A 22,631-nucleotide genomic window follows, 5' to 3' on the forward strand; every position below is an offset into this window, starting at 1 on the left:
CTACTGAAGGATTCAGATGCAGAAAGAGTTCAGTACAGTGGTTTGTTTCTTGTGGTTATTGGTATCAAGATTCCAATGTGAACTGCACAATCAGGTTCTTGTTTTCTTGTAAGCACAGTCTAGTACCTGGCACTCCATCTTTGTGAAGGTCACCTTTGTTTCTACTGTAAACTTCAGCCTCCACCAGGCAATCATGAATTCCTCCTTAATTTTTCTAGACCTGTCACAGAGCTTCCCATCTGGATAAGCATCTAGTGGGTTTGACAAGTTCTTAGGAAGATGTGATAGGAAAGATGCTTTTAATAGATTAAACCATTTGTAAAATGGGATGCTGAAAATTTCAGTAATCTGTGATCTTTTGGACAAAGAACTTAACTGTCTTTCTTTATATGCTGACTTAAATATCTCTGACACCATAGGAACAATGCCACAAGCTCTGCTGTTTGCATCTATTCAATGTCCTTTCAGCTTGAGGCAAACATCTATGAATCCCTGACTAGAGGCACAAGTGTGAAACTGTGTGTGTGTGTGTGTGTGTGTGTGTGTCCTGCAGAAAGTATTGAAAATTGCTTCACTGATGTGCATTCCAAATGTGAAACAGATGGCAGGAGATTTTCTAATTGAATATTGTTCTTTAACATCAATCAAACAAATATAAAAATATTTATAATGTATAGAAGATGCAGGATAGTATTATATAAATATATGTATTTACCATGTTTTCCACAAAAAAATTTGCTTGTAGGATTATTCCTTTTCATTCTCATAGAGATAATTGCTACATCAAAATTTAATTTTCTTCACCTGAGGTTGTTATTGCATTTAGTTTGATGTTATTTGAATTCCTGAAAGATTTTACAACTTTGATAGTTGATATAAACCATAATTTCTTTAAGAATATGTTATTTCTAATTTAACAAAATGTTTTTTAAATCAATATATTGTGGTATAACTCACTTGTATTCCCTGTACCTCTGTAGTGTTGCATGCTGCTCTATTTTTGATGGGTGCTATGTGGCATTTTCCCTTCTTGCTACTGCACATTGTACTCAGAAACATTCTTTTCAGGAACACCCAGGGAATGCATATAGGAAGAATTCCCTAGGAAAAGTGTTTTGGGTTGCAAAAGTAATATTATATAGTAGAGGAGGAAATAGGCAATATTTTTATGTAATTTTAAATTTTTGAAGAGAATTGAGATTATTTGTTAGTCTAAATGACATTTAAATCATTGCCTTCTGCATACTGTCAATTTTATTTAAAGCTTAAGATAGTGACAAGATGTCACATATTCAGGAATGATCAATTGTCTTAGTAACTTTTATTGAAGTTTTCAACTTTTCCCATTAAAAATTCCAAAGATAATAAATCATATTCCCTCCCACACATTTCTTTCTAGTGTTAATATACTGATCCATGGCTCAAATTTTATATCATTTTATTGATACAACACCTACTTTTTTGTAATTGTATTATAAAAATGATCTTAGACCTTTAAATTTTTTATCCAATTTTGGCAATGTTCAGTTCTTCTAGAGTAACTGATCTTCAACAAAACTTTGAAGGTCAACCTGACAAACTCTATGAAGTGAAATATCAGTAAAGATTATGCACGGTGTACGATATATATGCTTATAAGCAGTCAAATTGCCAAGATTATGGAATAAAATGTTCCATTGGAGATGAAGGATATATATCAATCTCTCCCCATCCCAGATTCAAGAAACATCTCTGAAGCAAAAGGAAGAAATGTGAGAGATGGCACACTGGCTAGAAAGCTATGGAATGCTGACTTATAGACACTGCATGACTATTGCACACAACAGCTTACAGCAGCTGTAGTTACTCACACAAGAACTGCACAAGCCAGTCAAAATTCCAGTAGAAACTGCATGCAGAAGGGTCCCTAAGGTTCCACCACTGAGGAGATATTGGTAGTTCACATGTTCTGAGGGAAAGAGGGTTGATCTCCTTTCAGAGATATGACCTCTGGTAGGTTACTTAAGTGAATGAATGGATCCATACTTATACATATGTGGCAACCCAATGGGACTAAATGGTTATTAATAACAAAGAAAACGAAGACATGAAGGAGGAGGGAGAAACTCACTGATGTAAGAATAAGTTAGTAATACATGAATATGATCAAAATGTATTGCATAAATATTTAAAAGTATCAAACAATTAAATATAATATTCCAAAAGATTAGATACAATTAACTTTATTTATGTAACTAATAATTTCAAGTTGATTTATACTAATGAAACATGGCTTTAGCTTGCATTTCCCCAAGTCTCTCAATTGTATTGGGGTTACTGGAAGACTCTTCAGTTCAGGTTTGAGTCTGGCTGCTGTCAGGATAGTTAAGATGTGCTATATATACATATATAAAAATATAAATACACACATTCTTATGTATAAGAATCAGGTTTGAATCTTTATTTGATTATATTATCATATAAAAATGATCAATGTTTGTTGAAGGAATGTGTTCTTAACTAGACAATTTGAATTAATAATTAAAATTCCACCAGTTGTTTGAAATGTGAACAGATCAAATGAGAATGTCTTCACATGCTAATGTACCTCTTTTACACATTGTATAAGATATTGTTTCTGTCTCAGTCAGCTGCTGGTAGGGCCTCTCAGAGGACAACCATGCCAGGCTCCCATCTTTAAGTACACCATAGCATCATTAATAGTGTCAGGCCTTGGACCGCTACCTCCCACAACAACACCAGAGATGAATTCTAAGTTGGACCAATCATTGAATCACCTTTCATTCAGTCTCCTCTCCATTTTTGTCCCTGAAAGTCTTTTTTAAAGTAATTTATTTATTTTAAACTCCAAATTTTATTCTCTTCCCATTCCACCCTCTGAATGTTCCACATCCCATACCTCCTTGTCGACCCTTGTCTCCACCAGAATGCCCCTAACCCCCAACCCTCACCCACCAGACCTCTAAACTCCTTGGAGCCTAAAGTGTCTTGAGGGTTACATGCATCTTCTCTGACTAAATCTAGACCCTGCAGTCCTCTGCTGTATTATGTGTTAGGGGCCTCATATCAGCTTCTGTATGCTGCCTGGTTGGTGGTCTAGTGTTTGAGAGATATCAGGGGTCCAGGTTAATTGAGACTACTGGTCCTCCTACAGGGTTGCCCTCCTCCTCAACTTCTTCCAGCTTTTCCATAATTCAACCACAGGAATCACCAGCTTCTGTTCATTTGTTGGGTGCAAATATCTGCATCTGACTCTTTCAGCTGCTTGTTGGGTCTTCCAGAGGGCAGTCAAGATAGATCCTTTTTTGTGAGAGCTCAAAAACCTCAGTAATAGTGTCAGGCCTTAGGACCTCTCCTTGAGCTGGATCACACTTTGGGCCTGTTGCTTAAACTTTTTTTGTTCCTCAGGGTCCTCTCCATTTCCATCCCTGCAGTTCTTTCAGATGGGAACAATTATGGGTCAGAATTTTTGACTGGGGTAGCAACCCTTTCCCTCACTTGTTGCCCTGTCTTCCCATTGGAGGTGGGCTCTATAACTTCATTCTCCCTACTGTTGGGCATTTCATCTAAGGTCCCTTCCTTTGAATCTTGAGAGTCTCTCACATTCCAGGTCTCTGGTGCATTCTAGAGGATCCTGCCAAGCTTCTACCTCCCAAGGTTGCCTGTTTCCATTCTTTCTGCTGGCCCTCAGGCTTTCAGTCTTTTTCCCTCACCCAATACCAGATCGAGTTCCTCTCTCTCTTTCTACCACCCCATCCACTTTCTCTCCCTGGTCTCTTCCTCTCTTCCTATTTGTGATTGCTCTCTTCTCCCTCTCAAGTAGGAATGAAGTGTCCTCATTTGGGCTCTACAACTTGTTGACCTTTTTGAGTTATGCGGACTATACCTTGGGTATTCTGTACTTTTTTATTGGCTAATATCCTCTTATTGTTGAGTATATTTCATGCATGTCCTTTTGGGTCTGGGTCACCTCATTCAAGGATGATATTTTCTAGTTCCATCCATTTGCCTGCAAAACTCAGGATGTCCTTGTTCTTAGTAACTGAGTAAAATTTCATTGTGTAACTGCACCACACTTTCTCAATCCATTCTTCTGTTTTGGGACATCTCCGTTGTTTCCAGCTTCTGGGTATCACAAACAAGGCCGCTATGAAGATAGTGGAACATGTGCCCCGTGGCATGATGGGGCATTTTTTGGGTATATGCCCAAGAGTGTTATAGCTGGGTCTTCAAGTAGATCTATTTCCATTTTTTTTTTTTTTGAGGAAACTCCAGATTCATCTCTAGAGTAGTTGTACCAATTTGCAACCCACCACTAACAGAGGGGTGTTCCTCTTTCTCTACATAGTCAGAAACAGTTCTGGATCAGGAATTTTGACTGTGTGTTAGTAATATGATCCTTCTGCTTGAGGACCTGTCTATCTACTGGAGGTGGACTTTTAAAGTTCTGTCTCCCTACTGTTGGGCATTTTGGCTAAGGTCATGCCCATTGAGTCCTTAGAGTCTCTCATCTCCCGGGTCTCCGATACTTTCTAGAAGGTCCACACACTTCCCACCCTGAAATTGCTGCTTATCTCTATTCATTTTCTTGGCTCTCTGGGCTCCTTCCCTTCCCCACCCCCAATACTGTTGCTCTTTTCCCCTCCCCCTCCTCTGTCCCACAAAAGTCCCTACCTCCCTTTGCCTCCCTTAATTATTTTCTTCCCCCTTCTAAGTGGAAATGAAGCATTCACACTTGGGCTTTTCTGCTTGTTACACTTCTTATTGTCTGTGTGTTGTATTTTAACTATTCTTTACTTTTTGGCTAATATCCACTAATCAGTGACTACATACCATGCATGTCTTTTAGGGCTGAGTTACCTCACTCAGTATGATATTTTCTAGTTACTATAGCTAGAATTTCAAGTATTATGCTGAATAAATAGGAATAGAATGGGCAATCTTCTCTTTCCTGGATTTTAGTGGGATTGCTTCTAGTTTCTCTCCATTTAATTTGATGTTGGCTGCTGGTTTGCTGTATATTTATTTTGTTAATTTAGTTATGTGCAATGAATTCCTGATTTCTCCAAGACTTTTAACATGAAGGGTTGTTATATTTTGTCAAAGGCTTTTTCTGAATCTAATAAGATGATAATGTGGTTTTCCCTGAAATTTGTACATATAATGCATGATTTTGATGGATTTTTTTTAATACTGAACCATCCGTGCATCCCTGGGATGAATTATATTTGATCATGGTGAATGATGGTTTTGATGTGTTCTTGGATTCAGTTTGTGAGAATTTTATTGAGTATTTTTGCATAGATATTTATAAGTGAGATTGTTCTTAAGTTCTTTTTCATGTTTGCTTTTTGTGTGGTTTCTGTATCAGCTAACTGTGGCTTCATAGAACAAGTTAGGTAGTGTTCCTTTTGTTTTTATTTCATGGGATAGTTTGAGGAGTATTGGTATTAGGTCTTTAAAGGTCTGGTAGAATTCTGCACTAAATCAATCTGGCACTTGGCTTTTTTTGGATGGGATGTTTTCAATGAGTATTTCTATTTCCTTAGTCATTATAGGACTGTTTAGTTTACATGCTCTTGATTTAACTTCAGTATATGGTATTTGTCTAGAAAATGATGCATTTCATTTATATTTTCCAGTTTTTAGAGTGTAGGCTTTTGAAGTAGGTTCTGATTAATTTTTTTTTTAAATTTCTTCAGTTTCTGATGTTATGTCACTTTTTCCTTTCTGAGTTTGTTAATTCAGATACTGTCTCTATGCCCATTAGTAAGTTTGGCTAAAGGTTTGTCTATCTTGTTGATTGTCTCAAAGAACTAGCTCTTGGTTTTGTTAATTTTTTTGTATAGTTCTCTTTGATTCTAACTGGTTGATTTCATCCCTGAGCTTGACTATTTCCTGCCATATACTTCTTTTCAGTGTGTTTGCTTCTCTTTTAAACTTTTCATATGTACTTTTAAGTTGTTTGTATGGGATTCCTCTATTTCTGTATGAAGACACCCTTTGCTATGAATTTTCCTCTTAACACTGCTTTCATCGTGTCCCATACGTTTAGGTATGATATGTTTTCATTTTCATTAAACTTTATAAAGACCTTGATTTATTTCTTTATTTCTTCATTGAGCAGAGAATTGTTTAATTTCCATGAGTATGTGGGATTTCTATTGTATTTGTTGTTATTGAAATCTAGCCATGGTTATCTAATAAAATGCATGAGATTATTTCAATCATCCTGTATCCATTGAGGAGGTGTGTTTTATGTCCAATTATATTGTGAATTTTGGAGAATGTTCCGTGAGGTGCTGAGAAGAAGGTATATTCTCTTGTTTTGAGGTGAAATATTCTGTAGATATCTGTTAAATTCATTTGGTTCATAACTTCTGTTAGTTTTACAATGTCTTCATTGAGTTTCTGTTTCAATGACCTGTCCATTGATGAGAGTGGAGTGTTGAAGTCTCCCACTATTATTGTGTGAGGTTCAATGTCTGTTTTGAGCTTTAGTAAAGTTTCTCTTACAAATATGAGTTCCCTTAGCATTTGGGGCATAAATTTGAGACTTCCATGGTCAGAATTAAGACTTCCTCCTGGTGGATTTTTTCTTTCACTAATATGAATGAGGGTTGTATTCTATAGGAAAAAATGATGCAAACATTGCAATGAATAGGAAAGCAAGTCATTGAGTGGCTGACTTCTCTAATCTTTTTGCTTTTCTTGAAAATTAAATTTGAATTAACTATAGAGTTTTGCAAACTAGGAACTTTCATAGTAAAATATATAGATATAATAGATATACTTGGTTTTATATATTTATATATTTGTATATATATACTGATAAAGAGGAGGAATACATTTGTGCAAGTTTGCAAAATTTTACAATGTAATTTTAATATTGTCTCTATCATCATATGTCCCTTTTAAAAAGTGTTGATAGTCTTATGTCATATTATTCAGGCAATGTCATAAAACTTTTAAGCATCACTGTTTCAGAGACAGACTTGTAACTCAGGTACAAATGTCTTCAAAAATCCTGTTCTTTTCAAAAAAACATTTCCTGATAACTATATGAGAGTATACGTTAGCACCTCCAGATAGAACAGGGGTATCATGTCAGGACCAAAGTTTCTATCATAATATATATATATATATATATATATATATATATATATATATATATATATATATATGTGTGTGTGTGTGTATACATACATATATATAATTATATACATATAATAACATATGATTTTTTCTAGTTTTGTGGAGTATGGTGTCACTGTTAAGGAGGAAGCCAGAAGACACAGTAATTTCATAATTTTGTTCCATCACTTTGTTTGTTCTTGTTGTTGTTTTCTTCCTCCTTCTCTTTCTCCTCCTCCTCTTTCTCTTTCTCCTCTTCCTCTTCCTCTTCTTCCTCCTCCTCTTTCTCCTCCTCTTCTTCCTTCTCCTCCTCTTTCTCCTCCTCCGACCTCTTCTTCTTTACATAAGTACATCTAGGTACAAAAGCTCAGATCAAATACTTACTTTATACAAACATATTCAAAGTATCTATTGTTGACATCTAGCTCTTTAAAATAGTCTTTCAGTTGAGATCCAGTACTCTGGATGGTAATGGCCATATGTCTTGGCAGAAGGCTGAACCATCCAGAGACTAGGGCTATGTTTTTCATAGTTTAAGATCATTATTAGCGAAAGTAATAATGACCTATGATGTTTACCCACAAAAGAGCATTGCCAAAAAGCCCTAGAACAAATTAATTTAATTAATTTATATAAGATTTTCTATCTCTTAAGTAATCATTTCTAGCATATGTTGTTGAGTCTTCTAGAAAATAATAAAAATATCCCCATATGATAATAATATATGCTAATATATTTTTGACTCTTCCCTCTCAAACATCATGTACATGATTATGTACTTATAAGTAGTGGTATTGGATATCCATCTGCAATATTGTGTATAATATATCACACAACATTGTGTGATATAACAATTACAATATTTATTTGAAAAATAAATATTTAGTCTATGTTTGGGGTATCTAAATATTAAATATTTTTTATTTTACCTATAATAATTGCTTACATTTTATAGTGAAATGTATACATAGCCTCTAGATGAACTTAAATTCACAAGTTAATGATTTTACAGCTAGATATAGGGACATGTACTTATTATTCTAGTCCTCAGCAGAAGGAATGATTATAGGATAAGGGTCAGCACTTGCTACATACTGGGAAATGTATGCTGGTTATATTACATATTAGGAATATAGTTACTATAATGTTTTCTAAAGAAAAACAACAAAAATCATTTGAAACAAAATAAAAACATATTATACATTACAACACTGTGTTATCAGGTAACAAATATTAGCCAAGGTTTGAAATATAAGTCCTTTCTAAAAATATCTGTTAAGTAACACAAGACAAATGTGTAACATTTGTCCTTGATGTCATGAGCACACTTTAATTAAGTCACTAACTTAATCAAACCTCCCTAAAAACGCCTAAGTAATAGCAGTGGCCACAATTAATCCTTCCCCGTAGTCCTCTTGAATTAGTAGACATGGTTATTTTTATCTCATCACCACATTATTTTACAAAGAAGTTTGTATCATAGTTTTAGGGTTTTTAACTTTTATTGCAAATGTTAATGTAACATTAAAATTCAGCACTATGTTCCCAGGAGCAGAAAAATGCAAAGGGCATGGTTTTCCTAATGTGATTAATTTGTTATTCTGTCTTAGGCTTCTCATTAGGACACATATTTAAGTTTCTAACTTATAAATTAAAAACATTAAGCATGGAAATTCTTTCATGGTTTTCCTCAAAGGACTGAGAATCAGCAGTTTTTCTATTTTATAAATCAAAGGGTTTTCTTCTTAAGTCTACAAACAGGTTATATTCCGTTACTATTCAGAGATCACCTTGGTCTTTTGGCATGTGTTTGTGTATGCCATGTTTGCATATGTAGGAGGCAAAGGACAATCTAGGATTTCTGTAATCAACATCTACCTTTTCGCATAATTATCCCACCCCCCCATCTGTGATACATATGCCAAGCAATCTGGCCAATGAGCTTCTTGGGTTCTTTTGTCTCTGTATCTCTATCTCATGGCTGGAGTACTGGATGGCAGATGTGTATTACTGCTCTGGGCTTTAAGTGGTTTATGGAGATTTGAAATTAAGCTTTTACAGTTCTGTGGCATGCACTTGATATCTAAACTGTAACTTCAAACTTGAGTGTGTAAATGTGTTCATGAATACCTGCCCTGATTCTCTTTTAAAGTAATGTCTGAATAATTTTATTCAGTATTATTCTGAACTATAGATCAGATTACACATTAGTCCAGAATAAAAAAAAATCAACAAGAATTCTTACTAAAGTGTTTTTAAGATAAACAAATACTATCTTGTCTTTTGTATGCATAAAAAGGAGGGTTAATAATGAGACAAGGTAGATGCTGATTAAGGAAACCATAGATTGTCCTTTGTCTCCTACATATGCAACATGGCACATACATGTCAAAAGACCAAAGTAATCTCTGAGGAGGAATGGAATATAACCTGTTTGTAGATTTATTTATCAGATGTTCACAGATTATTTTATATAAAGTATTTTCTTCCATTATCCATATTTTTATTTTAAAAAACTAAAAGGTGCCTGGATAAATACTCCTCATACTAATTGCTCTTAGTAATTGAGAAAATATGATTCCCCATTGTTTTGAATATGATTGAACTGTATTTAATATGATGATGTTAAATGAATCTGACGTTTAAAGTAAATAACAACTTTAATCTAAGGTGATAGAGGAGGTAGGATCATGAAATAAAGGTCAGCCTTGGGCACAGAGTAAAACTCTGTGTCTCCAAAAGCCAACTATAGTAATGAAAAGTAAACTCATTAATAATCGAAATAAAAATAAATAGTCTATAAAATATAATCCAACAATAATTTTTATACTTGCATATATATTGTATGAATTCATACATGAAGATCAAAATTTCAAGAGAGAATAACTTTTGGCTCTTGAGGTGTTCACATATATATTTATTATAAATAAAGTTAATAATATCTAATTTTTTTAAGTATCTATTGTGCACCAGCCATGATCTGAAGCTTTTAATCTAAATTAGGTCAGTTAACCCTTTCTACACTTGCAGTATAGCAGTTCCTATTCATTATTTTTAATTTAAGGACTGTGGTTCAAAGAGACATTTTCCTGAGGCTATGGGTTCTTTGCTCAGTGTCCTGTTCTTTACTGTGTAGCCCTTACTTAGTATGTAAGGCCTTAGTTAGCAAGTATAGCCCTTGCTAGTATGTAAAGAAAAGCCTAGCCTTCCTGTGTAACAGGATTACAGACAGACTTCACATAATCTCCCCAATACACTTACAACTCACAGATGAGTCACATATGATATGAAGTGACCAAGAGTCACTTTGCATCTAATCTCTGTCCTTCAAGTAAGTCTTAGTTTTGGAAATTTCTGTTGAAATCTCCAAATATGGCAAAATCTGATGGTGCATACCTATAATATCTGCTAATCCAGATGCTGAAATAAAAGTGTCATAGATTCTATGGGAAAAATAGAAAAACCCTTTCTCAAAATGAAGAAAGAAAATAGGAAGATAGGAAGCTAAGGGGTTAGGAGAGACTGAGAAAGGGAGAAAGTCGGACTGAGGATGAAAGAAAAATAGCTTCCCTCTTCTTAAATGTGAAAATAAAATCACTTAGAATTTAAATATCAGATACATTATATGTGTGTGTGTGTGTGTGTGTGTGTATGTGTGTGCATGCATGTGTTTGTGTATGTATGTGTATAATCAGTAGTGGTTCTTTTTATTATGCTAATAATTAGAAAACAATATTAACAAATATTTAACATATTTGGACAATATGACTATGTCAATAATTAAGAATAATTTGGAACCTTTTATACTGATTATTAATATAGTAATCACTACTTAATTTAGACTCCTCCACATAGAAGAAATTCTAAGTCATAATGATGAAGGGAGGACATGCTTATACTTTGCCTGACTGGTAAACAGCATCTCATCTTAAATTACATGCTTTGTCTCTTAATTAGTTAAATTCTATGATTTTCTTAGCATCTTCCCAAGAAGCAAAGATTGCAAAGCTTCATATTTAGTGAAAGATTTAGATTCTTTTTCTTCCTCTACTCTTGTTTTTCTTCTTTATTTATCTGCATGTTACATCTTCATACCAAAGTTATTTGGTTCCATTATTTTATTCCTGCATGAATATTTTCTGTATTAATTTTATTTCATCTATTTGAAAAGGAATGAACGAATTACAGAAAACTGATAGATGAAAATCTTTTATTTGTCCTTTAACTTTTTAACAAATGTTTCTAGATCATATATTATTTGAACACAGCAATTCTGGACACAGAGTAGTCATTGTTTATTATTCATTTTGCTTTGCTTTACTGCTAACATTAGACTGGGTCTGAGTCTCTCTAACTTGATCCCAGTCACTATTTCCTCTGACAAATTGCAATGTGATGAGAAGCATTCTAAAATGTCTTTAGCCACTGTCAACAGCTTGATTCTTGTTTCTTGAGTTGTTAGAACATAAATGTCACCAAGCATTGATAATTTGATCCTGGAGTGTATTATTATAATTATTAATAACAAATGAATTGGACTCTTCTATTTCTGATTTTTATACTTTTAAAATAAATTCATGCTTTACCAGATGTGTCTGTAAGATTGTTGAATTTCAGCTTTGATAGCATTAACACCCACAAAAAAATGACTAGAATATGATACCCCCCAAGTCTCTTCCTGTTTTAAATTAAAATGATTTTTTTTTTTTTTTGGTTGATTGGTTACTTCGTTTGTTTGGTTTGATTTTGCAAGACAGAGTTTCTCTGTGTATCATTTACTGTTTTAGAAATCACTCTGTAGACCAGACTGGCCTCAAACTCAGAACTCTACCAGCCTCTGCCTCCAGTGTACTAGCATTAAAGGTGGGTACCACCACTGCCAAGCTTAAAATACAGATTTAAAAAGTTCCTTCCTTAGAGATTCAAGGATAGGTTCTAAAGATAATAAGCTCAATGCCTACTACTTTTTATACAAATTCTATCAGTGGAAACATCTAATAGGCTTATACAGAGACAGAGAGATTTCCTAGGAGAGATTTCCAGTGAAAATGCAGAATAATAAGTAGCATTGAGGAACACCTTTAAAGTATCAACTGCATGAAACAGTTGAAGGAAATTGTCATTAGAAGAGAGCAGAATCCAGAAGTCCCAACTACAGAAGAACCCAGAGTTAGATGACATGAATGGCATTGTATTTAGAATTCTATAGGATAAAAACTGCAATATCAGTGTTCACATATATCAATTTATAACATCCCTGTGAGTACATGATCTCTGCTCTGTAAATTAGATGTCTATATAAGTATCTCTGTATGCATTTCCCTACCTCTTTCATTGGAGAAAATGGTAAAATACATAAAGTCTTAAACCCAGCTTCCTTTTTCTAATCCTAACAATAGGACCAGCTGACTTTGCTGTCTTGAATAAGTTACCCAATCCTTCAGTTTCAGGTTCTTGATCTTCTGAATAGAGATGAAATAAGAAACACATGTGAAGTGCTTTTCTTCTATTGAACATATATGTCAGTCATATTTTATTTAGCTTCTCATTAATACTTGTATTTGAGGTGGTGAGGCTTTAGACTCTTAAAAGCCCCACTTAGTCAATTATGCATTATCTCCAACACAACACAAGAATAACAATATCCAAGTACAATGAAAGCAGATAGTAGATGCAATGATTGAATTACACAATTATATATCGACCAATCTAAATGTCAAATACATGGTTTTGCCAAGTGGATTCTATCATGTGGAATTAAGATTTTGAAAATGCAGTTCAAGCAATATGCATGATGTTGTTGTTGGGCTTGAATGCTAAGAAATTGGGAATAGAAACAGCTACTGACAAATGGTATCTTTACATAATGGGATTAAAGGGGAAAGAATGGTGTTTGTGAGACAATCATGGACTTCAACACAGTTCAGTATTTGCTACTGAAAGACCAAATTCACATGAGCCACAGATTTTCAGAATGAAGGCAGTGTTCACCAAATAGAGGTTTGCTACAAAATAAAGTTTTTATAATACAAAAATAAAGGTCAGCAAAAATTACTGCAAAAGAACACAGCATCGTACTTTCATTTCTCTTCTAATTATTTTTTATCCAGCCTCAACTTATCCCTTTTGCTTTTAACATCTTTCATATTTTTAACTTTGAAATTTAGACTCAGCATATGTCTGAAAACATGTTATATTTTAATGATTTATTTCACTTAATGAGACCTCAAGTTATTTATTTATTTTATTCATTTATTTATTGGAAAGGAGCATAATTTTGCTCTTTGTGGCTCAATGAGACTCAAAATTGTATACATGTAATATCATTTTTATCTGTTCATCTGTTGATGGCATATACATTCATTTCATATTTTGGAACAATACCATGATGAATATTAATGAATAAGTATCTTCAAGGAACACTGATTTGAGAGTTCCTGAGTGTACTAGAAATGGCATACTTGGATCCTAGTTTAATTTTAGATATTTTTGAGAAACTTTGTACTTATTTCCACAGTGTCTGTACTAGTTTTTTTTTTTCCTTCAAATTAACACTATGTAATGATTCTATTTCCTTCTACATTCTTACTAGCATTTTTTCGTGCATTGTTTCATGGTGGCCATCTGCCCTCTAACAGGACAGAATATCAGTGAAGTTTTGGTTCACATTTCTGAGACGACTAAGGCCATCAGGCATTTTTATTTTCAGTAAGTATTTTGAGACTTGTCTGATCAATTCATCTGTTCAATTATTACCCAAATGATATTGAGAATTTGATTTTCCAATTTTTGAAATTTTCTTTGTTACAATTATTATTATTATTAATTTTTTACAATCTAACCATTGCCCCCTCCAATTCTCCCCTTCCACAGTTCATCATTCCATCCCTCCTCCCCCTATCTCCAAGAGGATGCTCCCAGACCACAAGGCCTGCCCCCTTCCTGGGGCCTCAAGTCTCTTAAGGATTAGGCATGTCTCCCACTGAGGCCAGACAAGGCAGTCCTCTGCTATATATGTGTCAGTGGCCTTGGAATCCATCTGCCTGTGTTATACTGCCTTGTTGGTGGCTCACTCTCTGGGAGGCCGCTGGAGTCTGGGTTAGCTGATCTTCCTATGGGATCACCTTTCTTATATACTGCTTCAATCCTTTTCCTAATTCAACCATAGAGGCTCCTTATTTCAGTCCTATGGTTGGGTCTAAGTATCTATTTCTGTCTCAGTCGGCTGCTGTCATATACTGCAGATAACAATCCAGTTGTTGAGGGGCATATAGGTTGAATTCATGCTTTAGGTATTATTAACAGTATCATGATGAACATTAATGAACAAGTATCTTCATGGTACAATGATTTGAGAGTTGGCAACACATTGTTGCCTTGCCAACAGAGGTTTTCCTAATCTGTTGACTGTGTCTCTGGTGGTTGTTTTCTCTGGTGTGCAGAAGCTTTTGACAGAACTATTATCTCAGACCTTGCTTTCACTCCTGAGCTATCACAGAAGTTGTGTGCTCATGCCTGTACCTTGAGTACCTTCCACTCATTTTCTTTTAGCACTCCCAAAGTTTCAAGTCTTCCGGTGTCATTTTTGCTCTACTTTCAACTTATTCAGTGTGAGATAAATAATTCTAGTGATATAGTTCTACATTTGGATTTTCTCCTGTTTTTCAGCAACATCACTTTTTGAAGAGCATTTTTTTTTCTCATGTTGCCTTTGGAAGTTTAGTAAACTATCATGTGGCTGTAGCTGGGTGGCTTTATTTCTGGCCTTGTATTCCCTTCTTCTGTGTTCCTGATTGTTATGGTGCCTAGTTCTTTATCTATTATTTTTATAGCTATGCAGTATAATTTCAAAGAAAGCATTGTGACACCTCCAACATTGTTTTTGCACATATTTGGGGCATATTATGCATTTATATGAATTCTAGAATCATTGGAAATTTTCTGTGAGTTATAATGAAACTATGGATCAGTTTGGTCTTAGATCTATGTTAACAAAGTTATTAATGTTTATCAATAATCATGGGGCATCTTTCTATCTTCTAGTGCCTTCTTTAATTTCTTAGATGTTTAAAGATTTGCATCATGTTCATACTGATACAATGGATTGCATATGTTTTCTTTTATAACACTCTCTATCATTTGTTCATAATTTTATTTATTCAGGCCTTTCCTTGCTTTCTTTTGGCTAGTCTAAGTCAGAATTTATAATCTTTTCTATCTTTACAAAGAATTAGTTATTTGTTTATTTATTCATGTTGAAATTATCTTATTGACTTCTATCTTTACATTTATAATCCTTTTCTACTTGTTTGCTTTGAGTTTGATTTTTTGTTTCCTTAAATTTATACATGCGTAATTTGGTTGTTTATTTAACTTATTTCTGATATTTAATAGAAGTATTTGTGATTTCAAACTGCATTTGTTGTATCACAAAGGATCTGAAAAGTTTTCATATTCATATAAATTCCATCTCATTTTTAAAAAAAATACTTATTTTTTAAGATTATAATTGAATAATTTCTCCTTCTTTTTCCTCCATTCAAACTCTTTCTTGCTGTTTTTTTTTTTTTAATAAATGGTCCCTTTTCAAAATTGTTTAATTCCACCCTTTGTTCCATGCCCCACTGAACAATCTAGAACATGTTTTCCATTCTGTATGTGTTTATGTCTTGTACTTTTCATTGCTCTTGACTTCTAGCTACACTTGTTTATGACATGATTAATAGCAACATATAACATAAATTTTCTATTTGTTAGAAACTTTCTTCTGTTTCAACATCTGATTTTTGTTCACTAGTAATCAAGTACAAATTTGCAAAAACATGTAATTTCTACCAAATGAAATGTATTGATATTGCTGTGCTCACATGGCTACCTTTTTCTTGTTGATGCAGTTCAATAAACATGCAACCCTTTTTAAAATATAATTTCTATAATTAAAAACGTTGTATATTTAGAACAAAAAGAATAAAATACATTTTCAATGTCTATATCTAAATATGTAAATCAATTATCTATTATACAAAATAGGTTGATATTTTTAAAATATGTTATTTTGCAACCTTTTCAGATACAGATACAGATACATATATAGATACAGATATAGATACAGTTATAGATAGTAGAAGGAAAGAATTTTCTTACATGGCCTGTATTTTAATTTCCCCACATAGCTAACACATATATACCTTTACTCTACATTAATTGAAAAAAAAAACGTAAAAGTATTTGGATGCCTCTGTCTAATAACAAAAAGTCATTAAATATAATTCCATTAATTTAAATACATATTAACCATTAATTTAATAAAATAACCACATTGAAAATATAATTCTCTTCTTTGCTTCTTGATTTTCATGGTACCTCAATTTTTCTCTCCTTAGATTTATCTCTATCTTACAAACAATAATTTCACATTTTCAGTATAGTGAAGTTGAAAAGAAAACTAAAATCATAACATTCATTAAAACATGGAAACAAATGCCTGTGATACTTATAAAAAAAAAGCAAAATGCATCATCTACTCTATATGATAACACACACAGCTTTTCAGACACACAAATAGAGACTCCCATTGGTCAGGACAAACTAATAAAATTTGTTTTCCCTCTGTTCTAAAGACAGACTGTTTTTTATTGCATATTTTTCATGCTGCTAAACATTAACATCTTTTGAGAAAAATTTTAAAATAAAGTTGCGCATCTTTGAGTCTCATTTGAGCTTTTCTTTCACACGGTGTGTCACATTAATGCCACCCTACAGGGAAATAATCAAAGAACTTTAATGTAATACTGTGGTTCAGAAAGGAAACATGACAGCAGTACATTACTGCAAATTGAATTTAATGAGCTTCTTAGCACTAGGAAAGTGACTCTTTGAAACTGAAGCTATTCAATGAGAGCATTTTGATTATAATTAAATCATTTTACATTTACCACAGGGACAAGTTTAATCTTAATTAGACACTTTTATGGGAAGGTGAAGCCACATGATTTATATTTTCTTGATCACATAGTGAGAGATTCATAATGTAAAGAATAAAGGACAATATGGTTGTCCTTTTAAGAGAAAATGAATGTACACATTCTCATGGTGGCTTCCGAGGAAGAGCGTGGCAAGACAATACCAGTGATTGCACCATTCATACATGCATACGTATCAGTAGATGGATAAATAACACCTGTATTCATCTTATTGTCCATCCCGTGATTGTTTTAAAATATGGAAATCACATAAAGTGTCATTAGATTGAGTGACACAGTACTTACTGAAAACCGTCAGTACAAAGATCTTGCTTCAGTGGAAAGTGCTTTATAATTGGAGTCTCAAGATGATTCACAGACTAATTATGGCATTTGGAAGATTTTACATTTTGTGTAAATAATTTAATCTCTTGGGATGATATTTCATTGCCTTTTTGGTAAGAATAATAAACTCTGATCCTCATGGAATTATGTCAGTTTATATGAGATATGATTATAAAGTTACACTATAAAGTTTAGAAGAATACTTAGTTGTTGCATATTAACAAAATACTGTAATTATGACATTTCTGGAATGTGTCCTACACAGAGTAAAAAGACCTTAATTTGCTCAGTACATGTGTGTATATGTAAGTGCATATCTCAAGCCAAGGCAGTCTTATAATTGTTGTATTCCTAATATTCAAAGCCTGTCTCATCCTTAAGCAAATTGATATGGTAATGAAGTAGGAAACTTCATGCATTTCTTAAGGATTAATGTTTGCTGTTGAACAAAAATTGTAAGTATTTTTCCTAGTTTATCTTCATTCATCTATGATATTCAATCATTTCTAAGAAATTAAAACATTTAGAGGTGATCTTTTCTCTCAACTTGACTCAGGAATGCCTGTTAAGTTTATAGAATATAAAGTTCCATCAGGAGAAGTTGTACTGTACTCTGAATTTTAAGGCCACTTAACAAATGTTCTGCTTTTCAAAAAAGGAGTCACTAAAAAAAATTAATAAAAAGTTATTCTAATAAATTAACAAAAATTCTCTCTGTATGTATATTTATGACTGATACTTCCTTTGGTACTTTGGTAAGATAATTCTTATAATAATTGTAGGTATATAATCAATATTATATAGAAGAAAATATTTGGTTTGGAGTCTTTATGTGATTGTCAATCTAATTCAATTATATTCTTAGAGATATACTTTTACAACTAATACTTGTACATATTTATGCCTGTGCTTCTTGTATTACTAAACACCATTGTATAATTGTTTTAATATGAAGTCAGTTACATGTTCAGTTTTGATTTGTAATAAAATAGCATTGAAAACAAAATGTTTAAATGGGTTGGGTGTAAACTCCACTCATATTCTTGGCATGAGCTCCTGTTTTTCCTGACTTTATATTGAAACATATGAACAAGATGAACTTTGAGTGTTTTAAAATTTATTTAAATTATAGTAATGATGGGCTTTTTGCATTTCTTATTGACAACATTCACCCTGTCAGGATATTTGAAAATTTATTTAGTTTTTTTTTTCATACTGGAATGATTTGATACATTTGACTGCTAATTTATTTGTAAGAAAATTTTGACAGTTCCATGATTTTAGAGAGGAAGATGGTTCACTCCATATTTTCTAAAGTATTAAGTGAGTGATTCTCTTGACATTACTTCAGTATTCTCCTAAATTCATGTTTTATATGAATGAGTATAGGAATAGGAAGAACACCAGGACATTAATCTTATTGTCTATGCCATGGTCTACAGGTGGATGTGATGAGGATCAGGAAGGGACCTATGAAAACCTGCCTTTGATACCCTTTTAAGTACTTTCCTCATAACCACTCACTTTCTTTCCCTTTCAATTTGCCGGTGACCTCTTGCTTTCATCTCTTCTTCATCCTGAAATTTCTTTTTAAAAGTAAAGTCTAGAGAAAATATATTAATTAAGGAGAATGGATTCTCTCTTAAAGCCTCCAAAAAAGAAACACAGATCCTAAGCATACTCTGACCTTGGTTTTGCAAGAACCATTTAATGTTCTGCTCTCCTGAATGTAGGATTTTGTTAATTTACTAAAAAAATATATATATGATTTCAGGTTCCACTTTGAAGGTCGGTGAATTTCTATAAAGACATGAGATTCCTGCCTTTCATAAGCAAAAGATTTCATGACTGTCACAGGGAGATAAGCATTGTGGAAAAAGAAAAAGTGATTAACCAAGGCTGAATACAACATTGGGATAGATAAACTGAGTTCATGAAATCAAATGATATAAATTCCCTTTCATAGGAGGCATCATGAGAGCATCCCTGATCTCCAAAAGAATGACTTCCTTTTGCCTTCTGTGCTTGCATTAGATAGTCTATGAAGTGTTCATATGCAGAAAATGAAGGCACTATTTCTTTTATATTCTGTATCTAGAAGACAATGTTTGAATTTTAACATTTAAAAAGAAGAAAGACAAGGTCAGAAAGCAGAGGAAGTAAAATTTAATACTAGAGAGCATGGGCTTCGTGGACCCTGCTGGCCACTGGTATGTTTAAAGAGCCAGACTGGGTCTAGGCGGCTCCATCCATCGTGGGCTGTGACAAGTGGTTTCATCTGTGACTGTTCTGCCAGTCAAGGGCTGCAAGCACTGCCATCTCTTGACCACATTATAGGCCCTGAGAGCAGCTTAGCTCTCCTAGCAATCCCCAAAGCCTACCAGGCAGTGACTCTGAGAAAGGGGAGGAGGATGACCTAGAGAAGGAAAAGGGGAGGAGGAAGAGCAGGGGGAGGAGCTAGGAAAGAAGGAGAGACACCTCCAAAGGCCCTCATTTGCCAACATCTCAAAGGAAGTAGGGGAGAAAAGAAAAGGGAAATGCCAACAAACAAACAAACAAACAAAGAACCAGGCCCTATCTCTCAGTGACATTGAGGGCAAGGAATAAGAAAGAAACTGCCACAGACAATCTCCTCTTGTGGGATCTCTGCTGAAGAAGAAAAAAATAAAGAGGGAATGCCAGAAATAGTCCACCTATTGACATTCAAACCAGCCCTTGGTCAGTGTTAGCCAAACAGTTCACAAATTGAGGATGAGAACAAGTTCTGCTTCAGCTGACCCGTTCAAAACCAGCTGTGACTCCATGTCACCTCAAGCAGTGGCAGAATAGGCAGAAGAATAAACACAGACACAAGATCAAATTTTGGGCACTTTAGGCAACAGAGCAGGTTCATCCAAAGGCATCCATAGACGAGACTGAGGTGCCTTTGGCTACAAAGTCAGACAGTGAAGATACTAGAGCTGGAGCCCTGTGAGCTTACATGTCTCAATGGCTGGATGGGGTCTGATTTCACCACCTTAGTAAACTCAGGGTCCAACAGTGCTGCCCAACATCTATTCCAGGAAAGACCTAAAGCTTTCTCCTCTGTTACTGTAGTTTTTCAAGACAAATGAAGAATGCACCCAGTGGACCCAGTGCTAGAAACCTGCTTCCTTGATGGTAACTTTAGCTGTGGAGATTGCCACTTAGCTTCAAGTGTTAGGAACCCTGTGCACTGTTTTGATTTGGCTTCTCTGGGCTCCATGGTCACTATATGTGACATGGCCAAGGTGACTCTGGAGGATGAATCTGTGGCTGTGACTGTGGCTGTGTTTTGTCTTTCATTTAAATTATGTTGTATGAATTAACTGAGGAAATCTACAGCTAAGGCTAGGAATATGAAGAGGCACTAAATAAACCAACTATGGGTATAAAAATTAAAATTAAATGCAGAAGACAATAGAAACAGTCATGAAGACTAGAAAGTAAAAGAAGGAAGACCACAAATGTGATGATTGAGTAAAATTACTTAGCTCAGTTTTTAAGAACAATGTTAAGTGGTGAATTTGCTCTATCCTATTTCCATAATCTAGCCAATCACACTATGAAAATTATTCTGTAATCCTTATATGCTGAAATACACTGGTAAAGTTTTGGCTCTTGAGGAATATTGTCTTATTAAAATAGACTCTCTTCAATAGATATAGATGCATTGTCATTGCCTATTGGCACATAAAAATTTAATCCTATGATGTCTCTGAATAGCTGAGTAATTAAAAGAAAATAATAAATACCAGTGTCTTTAACTTCCACATGTATCTATTGTGACTCTGTAAATACTAAAGGAGTATTAGCTGCCATTCAATCAATCAGATGAGGACTATGCTTTTCTGAATTATTCTCATTGATGGATCCCAAATGATTGGTATTCTCAAGGTATTTATTGAATCAAACTGAACAAAAAAATGTGATAAGATGTGCTGGATAATGTCCACAGAAGATAAGAATCAAAAATTTATGGAAAGTTAACATCTATTTCATGCTGTCTCAAATAGTATCACCATTCTGGATGGAGGGCTTTTCACATCTAGTCAGCCATTTTATACCTAATCAGAAAGTCAAATTCCCCTGACATTCTATTTACCTAATTTTTCTTTTATTTTCTTTGATGAAAACCTACAGTTATTAAGGATTATAGGGGTTCATTTTACCCAGCACTTCTCATTCTGTTACTTCTGTTTACATCAGTACAGAGCAGATGAGAACTGCAGAGTGTAGTAGCACTAGCGTGCATTGCCTTCTATCTCCCAGGTAGTAAATACAATTGTTTTGTTTTTCAAGGTCTAAAATGACTAGATATCAGAAGCTAACATCCTGCAGGGCAAATCAGGATGTGACATAAAGTGTTTAGAATTGCTATGTTGGCATTGCTAACAGAACAGTAATAGCAGAGTGTTTGGGGGCACAATAGGACTGTTGGCAATGTCAACTGCTCACTATGTGGTGGAGAACAAACTGGGTCGTTGTTTTGGTTCAGCTCACAATTTAGTTTCCCTCCCTTTTCTTTAGGAATTTTTAAAAATTTTTGGGGGAAAATTTTAAAAGATGAATTATCTCCTCCTTCTATGCCATGGATATATTGTGATTCTGGAGTTTCTTCTCTCCCAGTATCTCTTTTCAAGTAATTTAAAGGTCATTTTTTTCTTATCAATTCTTTTTCTCAGAAAGTATTTAGATTTATCTATCTCAGTTATTCCTTTAAGTAATAGTCACAACTTCTTAAGTGTATTTAGTAGCAAACTCAGTAGATTGTATATTCTTAATATTGAAAATGAGGAGATATACACAAACAAAAAAGTGTCAATATGTACCTGTGGCTTTGTAGATAACCTTCCCCCAACAAATACATATATTTGGTTTCATTTGTCACTGCATATATTGTTATGTTGACATCACCATAATTTTCTAAGAAATTTCTACCCTTGAAGTCTCAGTGTCTGTTTATTCCAACATTGTTCAAAGATGATGCTTATTATATTATATAGCTATTTAATTTTAAAATATTGTCTCTCTCCAAATTGTATTTTCGAGAAAGCAAGTTTATTGCATTATTAAGATTTTATTTCACATACATATGAATACGCACACATATATGTGAATTACTAGCTTTTCTCTATTGTCCCACAATCCTATTCTCTGAACTCCATGTTG

The 22,631-nt window shown here is 33.9% G+C and overlaps 1 protein-coding gene and 1 pseudogene across 2 annotated transcripts in view; both read left to right on the forward strand.

Moving 5' to 3' along the window:
- Lrrc4c (leucine rich repeat containing 4C) overlaps nucleotides 1-22,631 on the forward strand; it is a 1,205,288-nt gene that overhangs the window by 650,641 nt on the left and 532,016 nt on the right. The gene's annotated exons all lie outside the window — the stretch shown is intronic.
- Nucleotides 17,184-20,788, forward strand: LOC117703190 (ribosomal RNA-processing protein 8-like; annotated as a pseudogene).

The sequence above is a fragment of the Arvicanthis niloticus genome, chromosome 2 (assembly GCF_011762505.2).
Source record: "Arvicanthis niloticus isolate mArvNil1 chromosome 2, mArvNil1.pat.X, whole genome shotgun sequence".
In the NCBI taxonomy this organism is placed as follows: Eukaryota; Metazoa; Chordata; class Mammalia; order Rodentia; family Muridae; genus Arvicanthis; species Arvicanthis niloticus.